Source organism: Varanus komodoensis, unplaced genomic scaffold (assembly GCF_004798865.1).
Source record: "Varanus komodoensis strain SLA01 unplaced genomic scaffold, ASM479886v1 scaffold5, whole genome shotgun sequence".
NCBI lineage: Eukaryota > Metazoa > Chordata > Lepidosauria > Squamata > Varanidae > Varanus > Varanus komodoensis.
The window spans coordinates 8,111,385-8,128,617 of record NW_025336087.1 but is presented as its reverse complement, the minus strand read 5'-3'; the positions used below and the strand labels follow the sequence as shown (position 1 = coordinate 8,128,617).

The 17,233-nt window shown below is 43.9% G+C and overlaps 1 long non-coding RNA gene across 1 annotated transcript; it reads left to right on the top strand.

Annotated features, from left to right (window-relative positions):
* Nucleotides 1–4,264: 4,264 nt before the first annotated feature.
* LOC123031617 lies at nucleotides 4,265–13,407 on the top strand. The gene is made up of 3 exons (XR_006416336.1): nucleotides 4,265–4,508; nucleotides 5,705–5,707; nucleotides 13,396–13,407. It is a non-coding gene; the product is annotated as an uncharacterized LOC123031617 (long non-coding RNA).
* Nucleotides 13,408–17,233: the final 3,826 nt, after the last annotated feature.

The following is a 17,233-nucleotide window of genomic DNA, read 5'->3' as shown; positions in this document are numbered from 1 at the left end:
ACTTAAAAGCAAAACAAAGCACTACACCAAAATGTTTTCCCCTGCAGTTATTGATTTGTGCTCTCTCTCTATATATATATTTCAGAATTATTGTTCTGCTGATAGAAAGGTATTGATAGCAGAAATCTTCCAAAAACTAGTTTTGGATTCTGTCTGTCCTTGGGGAGTCACCGGAGACAGGCAAGAGGGGCCATGCCAAATCAGGTCAAAGATCTGTCCAGACCAGTCTTCCTCAAGCTGGTGTGTTCCAGATGTGTGGGGCTACAAGCTCCATAACTTGCATATTGTCTGGGCATGATGGAAGTTGTAGCCTGACACATCTGGAGGGCACAACGTTGGGGAAGGCTGAGCCTCTCCGTAACCAATAAGTATCTTCCAGAAAGTCAGCAACCAGGGTGCGAAGGCTACCGTCCCCGCTGCTTTTGCATTCCAGCAATATGCATTTTCAATATGAAACTATTGTGTAGCTGTCATTACCCATGCTTATTAGCCCAGAAGACTCTCTTGGCCTCACGTCTGGAACTTCTGCCTGGAAAGTCTGGAACAACACAATCCTATGCATGTCTACTCAAAAATATTTGCCACTGATTGCAATGGGACTTACTGCCAGGTAATTGTAATTGTGCACAGGATTGTAGCCTAGTTGTCTATCTTTTCTTTAAGTTTAAAAGATTTTAAAAAAGCTCAGTAAATCAACAACAACAACAACAAAAGTGCAGCAACTGGGCTCCCACTTTCCTGTACTACTGGTAGACAAATTCAAAATTTAGACAAATTCTAAATTTTAATAAATCCCATGCATCATTCCATCAGAGTAAGCACCACTGAACTTGGAGGGTTTATTTAGGTCTAGACCACCTCACAACCGAAGCTCTCTGGGAAGTTCTTACTATGGAGTGCATAGATTCATAGCGAACACAAGTAAGCGTTAACAAACATTCTTCAGCCAGCTGAAACATGGCCTTTAGCCTTGAATGGAGACCATATTGCCAAGCAATGTTGCTATTTAAACTGCTAACATGAAGTCATTTTTATTACTGCAATTATCATTAATAGGCACCACATCAAAGAAGTAAAGATGTAGCCAGCCCGTGATTATTTTCTTTATTTTCTGCGCATCCTCTGTGCTAAATTCTTCCAAGCAATAGTAAAATTTGAAAGCCGCGTTGTTAGTACATTTTTTTTTTTGGAATAAGTTTTATTCTTAATAGACCTAACAAAAAAGGAACTAAAAAGACATCAATCATCAAAAACATCAGACCTACTGGGTCAGCCCCCCACATTTTTTCTTTTTATGTTAAAGTATAAACATATTTAAATCTATGCATAGTCCCATTTCTCTAGCCAATAATAAAAAAAGTCCCAGGTTTGATAGAAGTCTGTATCTTCTTTCTCCTTCAGAGACAAAGTCAATCTGTCCATTTCGGCACAGTCCAAGATCTTTTTTAGAATCAGTTTGTCAGTAGGTGGCTCTTCACTCTTCCAATGTTGCAAATGCAATCCTCGCAGCAGTAGTTACATGTAGAATCAAATACATTGCTTGTTTACCAACATCATCAGGTACAATGCCTAATAAGAAAACTTCAGGTTTAAATGTTAGAGGTTTTTGTAACATTTCCTCAAGCCATTTGTGTATTTTAATCCAATACTTTTTTACCTTATCACAGGTCCACCACATATGATGAAAAGTACCCAGTTTGTGTTTACATTTCCAACATCCATTTGACATATTTGGAAACATCTTAGCTTAACCTCTTTGGTGACAAATACCATCTATAAAACATTTTATACAGGTTTTCTTTGTATGAGGTGGCTAATGTTACTTTAATATTTCTTTCCCACAGTTTTTGCCATTTCTCTAACTCAATGTTATATCCAAAATTTTGTGCCCACGTTATCATAGTTTCCTTAACCTGTTCATCTTCCATTCTCCTATCCAGGAGAAAGTTATACAATCTTTTAATCATTTTCTCATCTGATTTAAGAATCATGTGGTCCAATGCTGATAACTTTGTTAGTACATTCTTGCATTCAGAAGAACGAGGTCTGTCGGCATTCTGACAAACCTGCTCTGAAGATGGTCCCAGTGCCGAGCTCTCTTTCTTCCCAGCCTTTGGGGTAAAGGGTCTAAGCAGGGTTTTGTGTGCAGAATTTGAAAATGAAAATAGTTCTGAAGAATCCCGGACACCCGAGCTGTATTTTGGTAGCAAGACTCTGTATTTTGGGGATCTCAGAAATCTAGGCTCTCTGAAATCCAGGGAGAAACCTGGAGGAGAGTAATTTCAGAAGGTTCCTTAACTACTGCTTAATCCAGTTCTGACGATTAATTTTCTCCATTGCTTACCCTTGCCCAGCAGCAACTGTAAACAGTTATTCAAAAAGAGGCATCCTATAGGCAACTAATTGCCAGCAGTGATAAAACCCATCAATCATTTCCCCTTCTTTCTGATAAGGAACTTGTGCTGAAACAATGGGCTTATGTGGTGCAGTTTTTTTCTGGTAGTACTTTGGTTTGATTTTTAAAAAATTACATTATGCATTTGTTCTTTCGTAGGAGAAAATTGAATCAATATTTTGAGTCCTTGGCAAGCGCAATTTTGAAAGCTTTATTTGAGTTTTGTCTAGCATGGGCAATGATAAAAAAGATCTAAATGGGTGTCAAAGAACGTTTTGCATACAGCTACAAATATTTAAGGACATACAGGCTTTATTACAGGTAGAGGTATCTGAATCTGCCCAGAGGGAAGACAGCTGGAATCCTGTATTTGATCTCACAAGAATTAGATCAAGTTTTCATTGGAAAGAGAGTGCCTCTAGGCAAGGCTATGTGAGCTTATTTGGTAATTGCAGCATGAAGCCACAGAGGCAGTTGCAGAAGTCAACATTCTGAGAATCACAGGTATGCATTTTTAAAAAATCAAGGATCTAGTCCTTAAGTCAGTAACTCTCAGAAGTGTGAGCAGAGCCGCTAAACAGAGGGCTTCATTGGGTGTCCTGAAGCAAGAAAACATGGGCCATCTGCTACACTTTTAATAGCTGCTTAGAAGAAGGAATCCCAGCAGAATGGGAAATGGTCATGCAGAAATTTCCGCTTCTACACCACTGTGACTTGTGTGGGATCACTACCTCTTTGGCATCTGGCTACCCTAGAGGTTCAGTGCCTTGCACAGTTCTTACTCAGGGGAGATCTACATGGGGGACTGGATGAGGCCAGGGATTTAGGGGCACAGACTAGAGTCTTTCCCCTCCCCCTCCCAGAAGTTGAGGAGCTCCTCAGGGCACTGGACATCACAAAGGTGATGGACCCTGACGGGTTACATCTGAGAGTACTTTGGGAGTTGGCAGGGGTACTCTCGTGCCCATTGGCCTCCATTTTTGAGACCTCATGGACAACGGGTGAGGTTCCAGAGGACTGGAGGGTGGCGTCAGTGGTCCCACTTTTCAAAAAGAGCAGTAGAGGGGACATGGGGAATTACAGGCTGGTTAGCCTTACGCCCATTCTTGGAAAAACAATGGAAAGACTCTTAGTAGCGAGAGATCTGGTACCCCTAGATAAGGAAGGGAGGTTGGTGGCCACATAACATGGCTTCTGCAAAAACAGATCCTGCCAGAAGAACTTTGTGGAATTCAATGACAAGGTTTCAAGGTGGCTAGATGGGTGGGACACGGTGGATGTGGTTTACCTGGATTTCAGCAAGGCCTTTGATAAAGGCCTGGTTGAGAAATTGAGGAGTTTTGGGATAGACCAATGCACTGTCTGATGAATAAGGGCATGGTTGACAGACTGAAAGCAGAGGGTAACTATTCGTGGGGAATCACTGAGATGGCAGCCAGTGATGAGTGGGGTCTCCCCGGGCTCTGTCCTGGGACTGATCCTGTTCAATCTTTTCATCAATGACCTGGAGAAGGGAGTGACCGGTCTGCTGATCAAATCTGCAAATGATACCAAAATGGGAGTGATGGCCACAACTGATGAGCAAGTCCTCCAGATCCAAAAGGATCTGGACAGACTATGGAAGTGGGCAGGGGAAAACAGGATGGCGTTCAATGTGGATAAGTGCAAGGTCTTGCACTTGGGGCATAGGAATGGGTGTCATAAGTACAGGTTAGGGGACAAGTGGCTGGAGAGCAGCACTTGGGAAAGGGATCTCAGGGTACTGGTCGACTGCAGGCTAAACATGAACCAGCAGTGTAATGTGACGGCCAAGAGGGCGAACGCCACCCTTGGATGCATAGCCAGAAGCGTGGCTTCTAGATTGAGAGATGTATTACTACCACTCTGTATGACTCTGGTGTGCCTGCAACTGAAGTATTGTGTTCAGTTCTGTACTCCACACTACAGGAAGGATATAGCCAGTTTGGAATCAGTGCAGCGTAGGGCCACGAGGATTGTTGCCAGATTGCAGGGAAGGCCATATGAGGCAAGACTGAGGGAACTGGGTCTCTTCAGCCTGGAGAAGAGGAGACACCGAGGGGATCTGTTGGTGACATACAGGTACGTGAGGTGGGTAAGGACCTGTTTTCCCCTGAAGAGGAGGGCAGGACATGTTCCAATGGAGCAAAGCTCAGGCAACCAAGATTCAAAGTGGATGCCAGGAAGTACTTCCTGACATTTAGGACCCCAAGGATATGGAATGGGCTTCCATGGGACGTGTTCGAGGATAGGCTGGATGTGCACATGGTAGGCATGCCATGAGCAGATCCAGCTGGAGCCAGGGGTCAGACTAGATGGCCTGGGAGGCCCCTTCTGACTCACTCTGTTTCTATGTTTCTACTCTCAGCTAGGTAAAATGGAATAAATTATGCAAGACAGCAATGTTGACTGTCCTGAGAACCCTAGAGGTGTACTGGGAAATTTGAAGTGCAGGTGCTCATCACGGCAGTTCCTGTGGTCCAGCAATTCAGCCAGCTGCATGGATCCCATCCACAAACCAGTTCTTGTAGTTCTCTTCTCCACCATGAAAGGTGTCCCCTGAAGCTAATAGGCCTTACATGCCCATTTGAGACAAAGTCACCCGCCAATTACTTTGCAAAACAATGGGGTTGCTGGAAAAAGTCATGTTCTCCAAGCAACGGTGAGGACTGCAACTATGCTCAGAGGGAACTAGGAAGTTTGGGTGGGAGGTATGAAGGGCTTGAAAAACCCTTTAGCTTCACCTTTCAGGCATGGACAATTTGTGACCCCTTAAAATGTTGACTTCCAAATCCCTCGGCCCCTTACAATTTGCTGTGCTGGCTAGGGATGGCTGGGAGTTGCAAGTTATCTGGAAGGCCACAGGTTGTCCTCCACAGCCAAGACGCTGGCCCTGATCCCACTGGTTTCTTTTCAGCATGCAGAGAAGTATGTGTTGCTGACAGAGAGCCTGAGGGATAGCGCTACTGATGCCTGTCAGTTCATTAAGTGGAGAGGTGCAGACCCATTTCTTGGCAAAATTCCCCTTGCCCTAATTTTCCATTTGCCTCTGAAGTAGCTGTTTACATCTGAGGGCAAACAGCAAGCAGGATAGGTGGAATTTTCACTGGGAAACTGGCCTGGGCCATGATCTGGATCAAGAGCAAATCACAGTTAGGAGCTTCTCAGCTTCTTCTTCTTCAAAATAAAAGTGACTGGTTTCAGTCTGTTTCATTTTCATTTTTATTTTTCAAAGTGTGAATGATGTAACAACTTAGCCCATATTTAACTATGTCTTGATGTTCCTTAAAGTGTGTTTAAAGGCATCAAAGTATTTCAGATAATTCAAAACTGAAATATTCCTAGAGTTGGTCCCAAGATAAGCAGTAACATCAGACACACCAAGGAAATATGGACAAGGAAGGATTCCGATGCATTTCTTGTGCATGTTTGCTGTGGCTGAGCGGAACCAAATGGTTTTATTTGTGATCTGCAGTGGCACTGTGTAGCGAAGAAGCAGAGTTGAACCAATATAACGTCTGAGTCATGCTGTACATCTGCAGAACTTAAGCTAAGCTGTGAAATATTCAGAACAACATTACAATCTCACACGTACTTCATTTCCTCGTTCAAAATGGCGTACTTCACCTTGCTTCATCAGGTGCTGGGCTGAGGCTTGCGAGGAAAACTGCCAAAACACCCCCCACATGAGAGCATGCCTGCGTCACTGGGACGGCCTGTATCTTCAGTCCGACCTGACTGACAATTACAAAGTGGGATAGGCACTGAACAACTACCTCGCTTGTAGATGAGAGAAGGCAATGAATGGCATCAGCAACATCATTCTGTGCTTTGTGATGTCTTGGTTGCCTAAAGCCAAAGCATAGCATACTGTTGGACTCAGGGGGTCCAGGCCTGAGGCGCTAAGCCCAGTTAAACAGGGCAAGGGTGAGAGACAGAAAAGAGCAGTATTTGATTCTCAAGAATAAGTTTGATCACTGCAAAATGGCAATTGACCCAGAAGGCTGGCAGCAGTCCCCTTCTATACCTTGGATGACCAGGTTGCAATGACAGACACTCATTGAATTGAAATACCCATTGTGAGCACTGATTGGCACCTTTGAATTCAGGTGGTTTCTGTGCTTACCTGGAAGGCTGGGCTGCCTGGAGCCTGGGCTGGGAGCTTTTGGCAAGGGATCGCCCAATCCCTACCCATTGGCAATGTCCTATTGTTGAGCATGCTTGCGACAAGACTAGCCTGCTCCTGCCTAATGAAGGGCAGCCAGGTACATCCTACAATGCCATGCATCTAGATTTGGATACCTACATGGATACCATGGAGTCAAAATTAGGCAATTTAAAAAGCATTTTCATGGGTCATTGAGCCTTTCTCATGTGTTTCTGTACACATGCACAAATGATGGTAATGCAGGAGCAAAAGCCAAAGAAATCCACTTTGAAATCAAATTAACCTTCTTGGCAATGTAGCTGTTATACGCAGATTGGAACACAAAGATAAGGTTTGAGAGAACAACCCTAAGAAAACCTAGATGACTGCTTGTTGTTGTTGTTTTGTTTGATTTAGGATGGGATGAAAGAACCCATTTGCAAAGAAAATGGCACTTTGGTAGCCTAGTGGCCAGTTTAGGGAGCAGACAGAATAAAATGCTAGTAGCTGTTAATGGCTTTCTGTATTGCGGAACAATTTCCATTGCTGCTTGTAAATAAACCTTCCAGTAGGGGAACTCACTAAAGAAGACTAGCTACCTCTGTGTTTCTGGAAACATTTTTAATGGGTTTGTGTGTGTCGTGGGGGAGGCCATTTTGTTAAAACCCCATAAGCGTGTAGTTCGGGATTGTTGAACCTTTTTCATCCCAAGGGCCAGATTCCATTTCAGAAGCGCTCTTAGGGGCTGCACTCTGCTGGTGGGTGGGCAGAAGGCAAAAAGGGAAAGGAGAGGGAGTCAAAATACTGACCTTACTGCACACCACAGCGTAAAGCTCTTACTGCCAGTTTACTGCCTTAGGGAAAAGCATGCCAACCTTTGCAAATGGGAGAAAAAACCTGAACAAAAACCAGGGAAGCACCAAACAATTGGCAGTTGAAGGAAAGTGGTGGCACCAAGGAAAGGAACCGCCTAGGAACCACCACTGTAAGCCCTAGGAAAGCCTCGGCAATTATAGGCAGTCTATAAATGCATGTAAATAAAATAAATAGAGGGATAAATAAATAAAGGAACATGGCTGGTGGGGGCTCTGTGGGGCAGGATTTGGATCACAAACTTGAGGCTTTGCACTTGGGGCATAGGCTATGAGCATAATGCCCAAACTGTTCACAAAAGGCAGACACTGCTTTGCTGGGGAAAAGGGCTCTCCTTTTCGGAATCATATTTATGCTGATCAGTTTAAATAGAACGGAATGGGACTAGGCCCACCTCCTTGCAATGCTGGTTTTATCTTGACCGAAGGGTAGTTTAGTGCCTTTAGTTATGAGCCCTTTTAAAAACAAAACAAATCCAAAGTGGAAAATGACCAGAAAAATAACCAACTAGGAACAAGGAAGAAGAAAGTTCTCTTTTGTACTTTATACATATTTTTCCAGTCTTTCAGAAAGGCAACCAGGTCACTGAGAAAGAAAGAGGGAAAGGAAAGAAACCAGAATATTCTGTCTGAAAATTATGGGGAAAACCATCTTTACATGAAAAATATTAATTATATGAGAAGACTTATGGGGTCTGACCCTCAAGCTCTATGTTTGGTGGCAGGGAAGTCAGAAACATTAAGCCCAGCTGGCTCTAAGAACCAATCTGGTCATGCAGCCACTGATATTCTCCTCCATGAATCTGCAGCAGTGTAGCCAGATACTGTTGTCCTTGGACTTAATTATCTTCTGTCCTCCTTTAGATAACCATAGGCATTCTTTCAATCAGGGAGCATACAATTAACATTGCTCCTTCCTCTGCTTTACAACTGTTTCTACATTCCTGGTATGTTAGATCTATTTTCAAGCCCTGATTAAAAAGAACTACCCTGAACATTTTGCATTTTAAATTCATTTGAACCACCGCACCACTACGACTACATGAATAAATGAGGTTTGCTTATGCACCCTGATGCGAAATGCATTTAGTTGGGAAGATGCAAGATTTCATTATAGTAAAGGAGACTATATTTCTTAAGTAAAAGTAAATGAATGAACATTTGCTTCAGGCACAGGCCTGGCAGGCCATCCTCAGCTATAAAACGTTTCTGCAAAATAAGAAAGGAGGTCACAGTAAGCCACCTCAGCCCCGGGTCATGTGCTGCACAGGCCCATGCAGGCCAGGAGCTGGCACTGGGCCTGTTTGCCCTGGCAAACTGCAGCCCTTTCATCTGAAGCACCTGTGGATTCCACAGTTCAGCTAAGTATTGTGTGAAAAAACGCCCCCTTTTGTCTGTTTTGAACCCATTCAGCTACACTGCATGGCTCCAGTTTTGAATATTATGAGAGAGGCAGAAAAACACCCGATTTATCCATTCTTTGCCTTTTGCCCTATAAACTAAGAAGCTGCAATGTCACTGACCTTTCCCCATAGATGAGTTTTACCAAGTCTGCTTTTCATTTAATTTTTATTTTTACTTTGGTTGCCTCTTTCTCTTCCTTTTCTGTGCGAGACAAATACCACTGGCATTGCATAATATCATTTACTGCTCAGTGTGAAGGAGTCTGTGTATCTAGCTTTGGCTTTGAAGAATGCTTCTGCGGCTTTATAGAGCTGCCATGTGGCAGAGGGCAATCCCATATTTCCTTCATGGTGTTGTGATAGGAGAAATTGCACCCGTTGTGGTCTTTTTAGTTTTAAGCTATGTTGAGCGACAGAAGTTCCTCAATAGACTGAGATAAGCTCCAGCAACTCTGGGCTTGATGAACTGGACCCAGCCTCAGCGATGCACCCAGCATGCGTGAAATCAATGGGGCAAGTACATCAGGAGTAACTTATGCCTCATTAATTTCAGAGAGCCTACTTAAAGTACCACTAAGCTTGCATTGAACCTGACCGTTTTAATATCTCTGTTAAGCAGTAACACATGGATTGATTTTTCTGTTAAGAATGTTTCTTGCTGTTCATCAGCAACAACTTTATTTATAGTCTATGTTTCTACCACCATTCCTACGGTTGCTTACAATATAAATCCACATGCATACAATAATATCATAAGATACCAAACAACAATAATAAAATGACTAACGGACAAAACATGTAAAACAATCAAAACCCTGGAACTGTTGATCCTAAAAATATGTTATAAATTGTAAGTCCATCAAAGCAACACAGTCTCCAATTCTGATAAAGTACCATCAAGCAGTAATTTGGGTTCTCCAGCTAAAAAGAGCAAGGACCATTGACTTGGTGATGGCTAGAATCTTCTTTAGTGCTCTCAGGAGGTGTGAAGTACTCTGATGGCTGTGAATTCCAGAGATTATTGAATAAACATGCTTTGCAGGAGTGATCTTGGCCTATACTTCATTGGTAGAGAGGAAGCCTCTACTCTGCTTTGCCATTTGAATGATATCAAGGTGATACATACTGAGTAAAGTGGATCAGAATACATATCACATGCACACAGTTGAGTATCACAGCTTTAATATTTCTCTTGGTTGCAACATTCCCTGTTCTTTCCCTTGTATGGGCATTTCTGGTCATTTCATGGTAGAAATACAGCCAACAGGACCACCTAATGGTATTTATTTTTATTTATTTATTTTTGCCTGAGCTGAAGGACAAGCTGGCACCCTTCCCATTCTGTATCCAGAAGCCAACTGGACAGGAAGTTGAAGCTTTCTTCAACACTCTTGGTTACTGCATTCCTCCATTGCATCGAAGGGCAGAAGGTCAACAGAGGGACATGAAAGAGGACATGTGGCTCATCCAGTTCCACAAATTCTCTGCCACTCCCAGGATGTGCTGCCTGAGGCACTCCCAAATGTTACGGCCGGCCCTGTCAACCAACAGTATGTTACCAGTGTTGTCACTAGTGAAATAACTAGCATGCCAGATTTGATAGAAGTCTCCAATGACTGAAAACATCCTTCACACAATTTTACATACATGCATGATTGTGATTGTAAATTATTGTTTGTTTTATGAAAACAGCTTGGGACCTTGAAGAAGAGAATGGCCTTCTTTTAATGAAGTGTGCACAATTGCTGGAGGAAACATGAGTATAATTACCATAACCTTACTATGTGGAGTAGAAAGCTAGCAATACATAGTAGTTAGATTTTTGGAATCAAACTCTGTATTCAAGTCTGGACTTGGGAATGAAGTTCTTGGAGTAAATTTGGGCCAGCTTCTGCCTCTCACCTATGCCTATCTTACAGGTTATATGAGGATAAAATGGAAATGAGGAGAAGGTAAGCCACTCTGGGTTCCTTGCAAGATGAAAAAGTCAGGATATAAATGCTAAAATCAATGCAATAAGAATGAATAAATGATGCTCCTTCTCCAAGTCTTTCAGTGCTGCAGTCCTGAACAGCTTGTGCTCTTTTCTGTTGAGTTAGTTTAAGGAATATGAAGGCAGCTCTATGCAGATTGTTGCTGGCTTTATTTTGGAAATGTTAAAGCAAGTTCTAGATGCATGTAAGCCTTCTAACACCTGGCTCCTCTCTATGTCCTTCTGTGGATAGAGGTAAAGCATCAGGGACTGAGACAAACAGAAAGGATAAATGGTCATCTTATGTATTGTAAGCAGCTTAGGAAGGCCTCAGCAATTGCAGGCAGCCTATAAATACATGTATAAACAAACAGACAAACTTTTACTCAGAAAATAAGGTTTTCAGTTGGGAGGGGGGTCCCTTCTTTGATGTCTTCCTTGACTTCTACTGGAGGCTGTGGCTGCAATTTCAAACACACTTACTAGGGAGTAAACATAATTGAACATAGTGCAACTCATTTCTGAGTAAATATCTTGATTGCAATGCAAGACTACAGTCCTATACATTTATTGTTGCGATAGGCCATCAATTCATCTCTGCCTTATGGTGACTCCATGAATTAATGTACTTAAAAATGTCCTGTCCTTGAGAGCCCTGCGGCTTCCTTTATGGGATTATACATTGATATACATAGGTAGGAACATAGGAAGTTTCCTAATACCAAAGTATCAGTATTGCGTGGCCTTGGCTGGCAGTTGTTCTTTGGGGTTTTGAACAGGATCCTTTCCTAGCCCTACCTGGAGTTGGGGGGATTAAACTTCTTAGCCATGTCCTGAACCTACTTACTTGCCTGAAGTAAGTCTCACTGGACTCAGCTTGTGCCTTCTAAATGGACAGATGTATGATCGTGCTATATTAAGACATGACTGGTTTTTGTACTCATACTGACCATCCTTCAGCAGCATGCCACACCACAAGGATCTGAGTCTATGCAGCCAAGCTCATTTTTGGAATGGTCTGGAGCTCTTTGCCTTTTGTAGTACAACTGTTCCCAGGTTGCATTGTGTGGTAGTACGGATTATGTAGGCAAGTCCAGTGAACAGATGGAAGGTCTGTGAACAGGTGGTCCTCCCCTGAAAAGAGGGCTAAGTAGATGGCCTTTTTGGTGATTTCCATATTTGTGATTCTGTATTTAGAAAGACCTATTCAGAATAATAAGGGATGCAGGTGGAGCAGTGGTTTAAACTGCTGTGCGGCTGGACTGGTTGATCGAAAGGTTGTTGGTTCGAATCTGCACAATGGGGTGAGTTTCTGTTGCTCTGTCCCAGCTCCTGCCAACCTTGCAGTTTGAAAGCATGCAAATGCAAGTAGATAAAAAGGTACCACTTCGGTGGGCAGGTAACAGAGTTCCGTGCACTTCGGTGTTTAGTCATGCTGGCCACATGACCACGGAGACTGTCTGCAGACAAACGCTGGCTCCCTCAGCTAGGAAACAGAGATGAGCACCACCCCCTAGAGTCAGACATGACTGGACTTTAATGTCAAGGGGAAACCTTTACCTTTATCTTTACCTTTATTCAGAATAATGCCACCCAAATCTCTTCTGGTGTATGTTACTGAAAAATGGATAGATTCCATCCCTTCATCCAGCCAGCCAAACAGCCATTTGATTCCTACCTTCATGGAGATAGGGTGTCCCTCACCAACGGGAGGTCCACAAAACCTCCTGCATGCATTGGGGGGAAAAGCATGTGAGAGGGACCACAGAGGCAGCTGAACTAGCCCTGCTTCCAATGGCTACTCTCTACTGCCAATGCCTGTGGCAGTAAAGCCTTCCCACTGTCCACAGAAAGGGGCATGGAGGACATCCATATATGCTGATGCTTGCGTATAGAGGATGACTCTGATGGGCCCAGAGTCCCTGCTTCCATGAAGGAGTCTGCTTGTATACATCAGGACATTCCTCTGCTGGCCGTATATGCAGATGGTGGGGGAGCATTTCTGCTGTTGGAGACAGCAGCTGCAGGCATGACTGTGGCACATAGGAACAGGGCTCCACTAGGCAGCCCTGTGCCCCTTGCCCCTCTAATTTTGCAGTTTATGGGATGAAATTCCAGCTTCTAAACAGATCCACTCCAACATGATGTAGATCTAGGGAAGTACTTCAGGGACAGGATTTTGGACATCATGAAGTTATAAGCTGCCAGTTGAGCCACCTGCAATATGGCACCCTGTGATAAAGGAGCTACAGAACTTGCCCAAGAAGGCTTTAGGTTTCCTGAATGGTCAAAAGACCTTTTGAGATGAAGGGTAGTTTTAAGAACAGATTGGGATGCAGGCAGGACCAGCATCGAGGGTTAGCTGTGTGGGGGTGTTTGCTTTGCACCCACAGTCCAGCAAGATTCCTGGGACTTGCTCCTCATCTTCACCATCACAATCTGCATCTTTACCCACCTCTCGCTCTGGGCTGGAAAACAGGGGTGGCACGAAGGTGGAGCAGTGAGATGACACTGCCTGCATGCACGTTGGCTTTTTGTAGGGCAAGTGAGCAGCGATCAACAGTGATGAGAAAGGTGAGGGGGAGCAGCAAGTGGAGGTGTCTGTGCAGATGTAGAGCCGCAGAAGGAGAGGGGTCCACTGATTTAGTCTTGCTGAATGGCCATCTGAAACCTGGCAGAGGCACCAGATATGGCAGTGGGTGTATATAGCAGCTGTCCGAAGGAACAAAGAACACACTCCTATGCAAGTTTACTCAGAAAACTCAATTAAAAGCTACACAGACTTGTGCTCAAAGTAAACAGGCAAGTAAGCACAGCGCTTTGCATTCCAGACAATTTCTGTATGCCAGTTTCACAGCACTCTATACACACAGGAACTCTGTGGATCTAGTGGCAATATCAATATCTTCAATATTACATTTTACTTGCTGCCTGCTGGCCAAAAGAAGGTCCCTAAAACCCAAAATCAATATCCTAAACATTTAAAGCAACAACAACGAATAACAAGAGCAGCTGTAAAATGGTAAAGCAGAAAAGAACCAAGAGTAAAAGTGATCCACTTGGGGGAACAGTATTCCAATATGCTGGCCTGCTGGAAGAAGATAAAACCTGCAGTCTTTCTGAATGGGGAAAAAGGGAGAGGAGCTAGTGAGGGGGGCCCAGAGTTTGGGCCTACCACTGAGAAGGCCATATCCTGGTGGACCAACACTGGACTGGTGTTCCTGCCACTCTCCTCACCTCAGCCAGTTCTTCCAACAATGCTTGCTTGCTTGCTTGCTTGCTTGCTTGCTTGCTTGCTTGCTTGCTTGCTTATTTATTTATTGAATGCTTTTCTAACCCATCCACCACTAGTGTCTTGGGATGGCTTACAATAAAGAATATAAAGCTGCATCATCACTACCACCACTAAAGGCTGCTTGCTGGGCAAAGAGATGGGAAGCATCTCTTCTTTATTTCTTTAGTTAGTTAGTTTTTAATACCACCCAACAACTGAGGCTCTCTGGGAGGTTTAAAAAAAGTTCTCTCTCTCTCTCTCTCTCTCTCTCTCTCTCTCTCTCTCTCTCTCTCTCTCTCTCTCTCTCACACACACACACACACACACACACACACACACACCACAGCTGCTAGAACATTGAATATTCTGCCTCAGCTGCTAGAAAATGTTGGCCCCTTTCCAGTCCTAATTGTAAATAAGTTACAGGCACCGTGCGTCTTGCTAGGCCAACTATGTTTTAAAAAGCACCCACCAATGTGAAAAGGTCTCCTTTCAGTATGCCGGAGGACTGGGAAAACTCACTGGCAAAGTGCTGCTTGATGACTTCTAAGGGTCTGCTTTTAGCCCTGAGATCTCTCTCTGCATATTTACATCCTTTGTCACATTTGTTAGCCTTATTTTAAATGGGAGAGTATAGTGACCTAATTAAAAGAATACTGAAAAGCCATGGGAGGGCATTGTCTGAGTGGCATGGTGAGACTGTGAGGAGGAGGAGATGCTGGTGACTGCAGGGAAAGGGCTGAGAGCACAGCTCTGACATGGAGGTTCATGGCTGGAGGTGGCTTGGACGGCATAGCAGGGGCCTCTCGAGGGCAGGGGCCATGCTGCGTTGCACCTTGTGCTGCTCTGGGGCCCCTCGAACGTGACCGTCTCTGGTTTTCTCCTGATATTGGCAGTGGGTAAGCTCAGGGTTAGGGTTGCTGGGGTACGGATGTGTTGATTCCAATGCCACTCTTCCCCCGGGCAGTCTTGATCCAGATTTGTCAGGCACGCCAGCCCTGGAGTACTAATCCTGGTTTATTGGTATTAATGGACCACTAATAGTTCATTGTGGGCAATGGGGAGGAGAAACTGTAAGTTTGTAATTCTGATGGGCTGAACAGCCTTGACCCACATGTAGTCTTCCTTCGCACCCAGGCACACACTTTCTGCCCAGAACAACATGAAAAGGTAGCACTCAAGATGAATCTTCAGGGAAGGGCCATGGTCCAGTGACAGGGTATAGGCTTCGCATGTGGAAGGACACAAATTGAACTCCAAGCATCTTCAGGTAGGGCTGGAAAACTCCTGAATCTGGGGAGATGCTCCAGTCATTCTCAGTGAAACTGGGCTAGTTGGACTGAGGGTCTAATTCCAAAACGAAAAATGGCTTCTTCTCTATATCAGAGCAGATCGATGCATAGGTGAAGACACTCAGTAGAAACTCATGTTTCTGACTTCAGTAACTATGGAATGCTGGCAAATTTCCAAATTGACTATGTTGAATCTTTTTCAAGAAACTGTATGATGAAGTTCAACCGCTTTGGGGGAAGAACAACCTGCTTGTTCTTTTTCTTGGTTTCAGTTGAGTTTGCCAAGGTAAGATCCTCCTGCCCTTTCAGTAATAAGCAAATATTCCTCCACACCATTTGAAACATACTCATGTTGTTATGATGTATTCCCCTTATGGCAAACATCACTATATACCAAACAAATGACTCTTGCCAACAGAATGTTCCCTTTCAGGATAGTGCAGCCACATATTTGTAAGCTAGGGGTTTCTCCATCTTATAGAAGGTCAGAATATTTACTTAGGGCACAAACCTCTGCATGGCTGAGGCATGCTGAGAATTGTAGGCCCTTTCTTCTGTCTAAACTTGCCTGGGAGCAACCTTCAACAAGGTCAGACAATTTATTCATCTAACCTACTATTGTGCTATCCAACCATTTGAGGGAGGTCTTTGCCTCAGCTGCTAGTTGGATCTTCTCAATAGCAGCAGCACCTCTGTGTAACTCCTTCTGGCTAAATATGTGAACAAATAATGATTTGGAGCATAACTTCTGTTTCTGGTTTCCCATTCAGTAGGTCTCTGGTCTGATTTAATAGCAGCCTCAGCTACCTGTCAGAAACATTGCTGCGCATCAAGTTGTTGAAACAATTATTCTGGACCCCTGTCAGTTTGGCTATGGGCTTAGTTGCTCCTGCTATAATAAAATTGATCAAACCTTTGACAGCCAAATTATATGGTGCATCCAGATTGAGTAAATGGTACTGCTGTCTGTATTGGCTAGCTGCTCTGTTGAGTTATAATATCAATTTTGGATGAATGTGTATGAGCGCAGCTGCTTTCTCATAGATGGCAATGGAAATAACTGGGTGAGCCTTGCATTTTTCTTTTGAGAAACTCTCCGATATAATTGACATGTGAGTTATTTGGACAGCACTCCCTGGAGGCACAGGATCTCTTTTGGCTGGAGGATGGAATGCCCATATTGTGCCTGACTAATGATAGGACACAATGAGAGTCCTGAAGTGCCTGCTTCCCGCTCTTGTCCCCCCAGTCCTCCTATTGGCACCTGTCACCAGGCTGAGTCCCATGTCCAGAGCAAGAACATTTTTTTGTTGTTGTTAATTTGGCCTTTCAGCTTAACTTTGGCTTAGCAGCTTCTGACCAGATTTTCAGAAATGTGTCTATAATATTTCCACCTGCAGCAAAATGTACTCTTGTTCACTTACAGCACCCCTAAGAATGAGTGCCCACCAAAATGTCCCATCCTTGACCGCCCTGTTCAGCTCTTGAAAGCTCAAGGCTGTGAAGCTGATGACTTCATGAAAATGGATTCACCACCATGGAGTACCATGGATAGTGCCTACAAAGCTCAACATGGAACCTGCCATAGATAAGGACCCTTGGGAGTCACTGGCCTCCCTTGGATATCTTTTAGCCACCCAGAAGACTCAAAGCAGCCACTTCCAATGTCCAGCTGAAAACCCTGCAGGGTGGGAACATAATTCAGCAACACACGCACATCATCAAGCCTGTGTGTGTGTGGGTCAGCATGGCACACCTGCATTGCATCTCACATCAGGTTCATAATGGAAGGAATTGTGTGCCAAACCCTCCACTTTAGGAATTGGGACAAATGATTGGTAGACATGTGAAGAAGGTCTC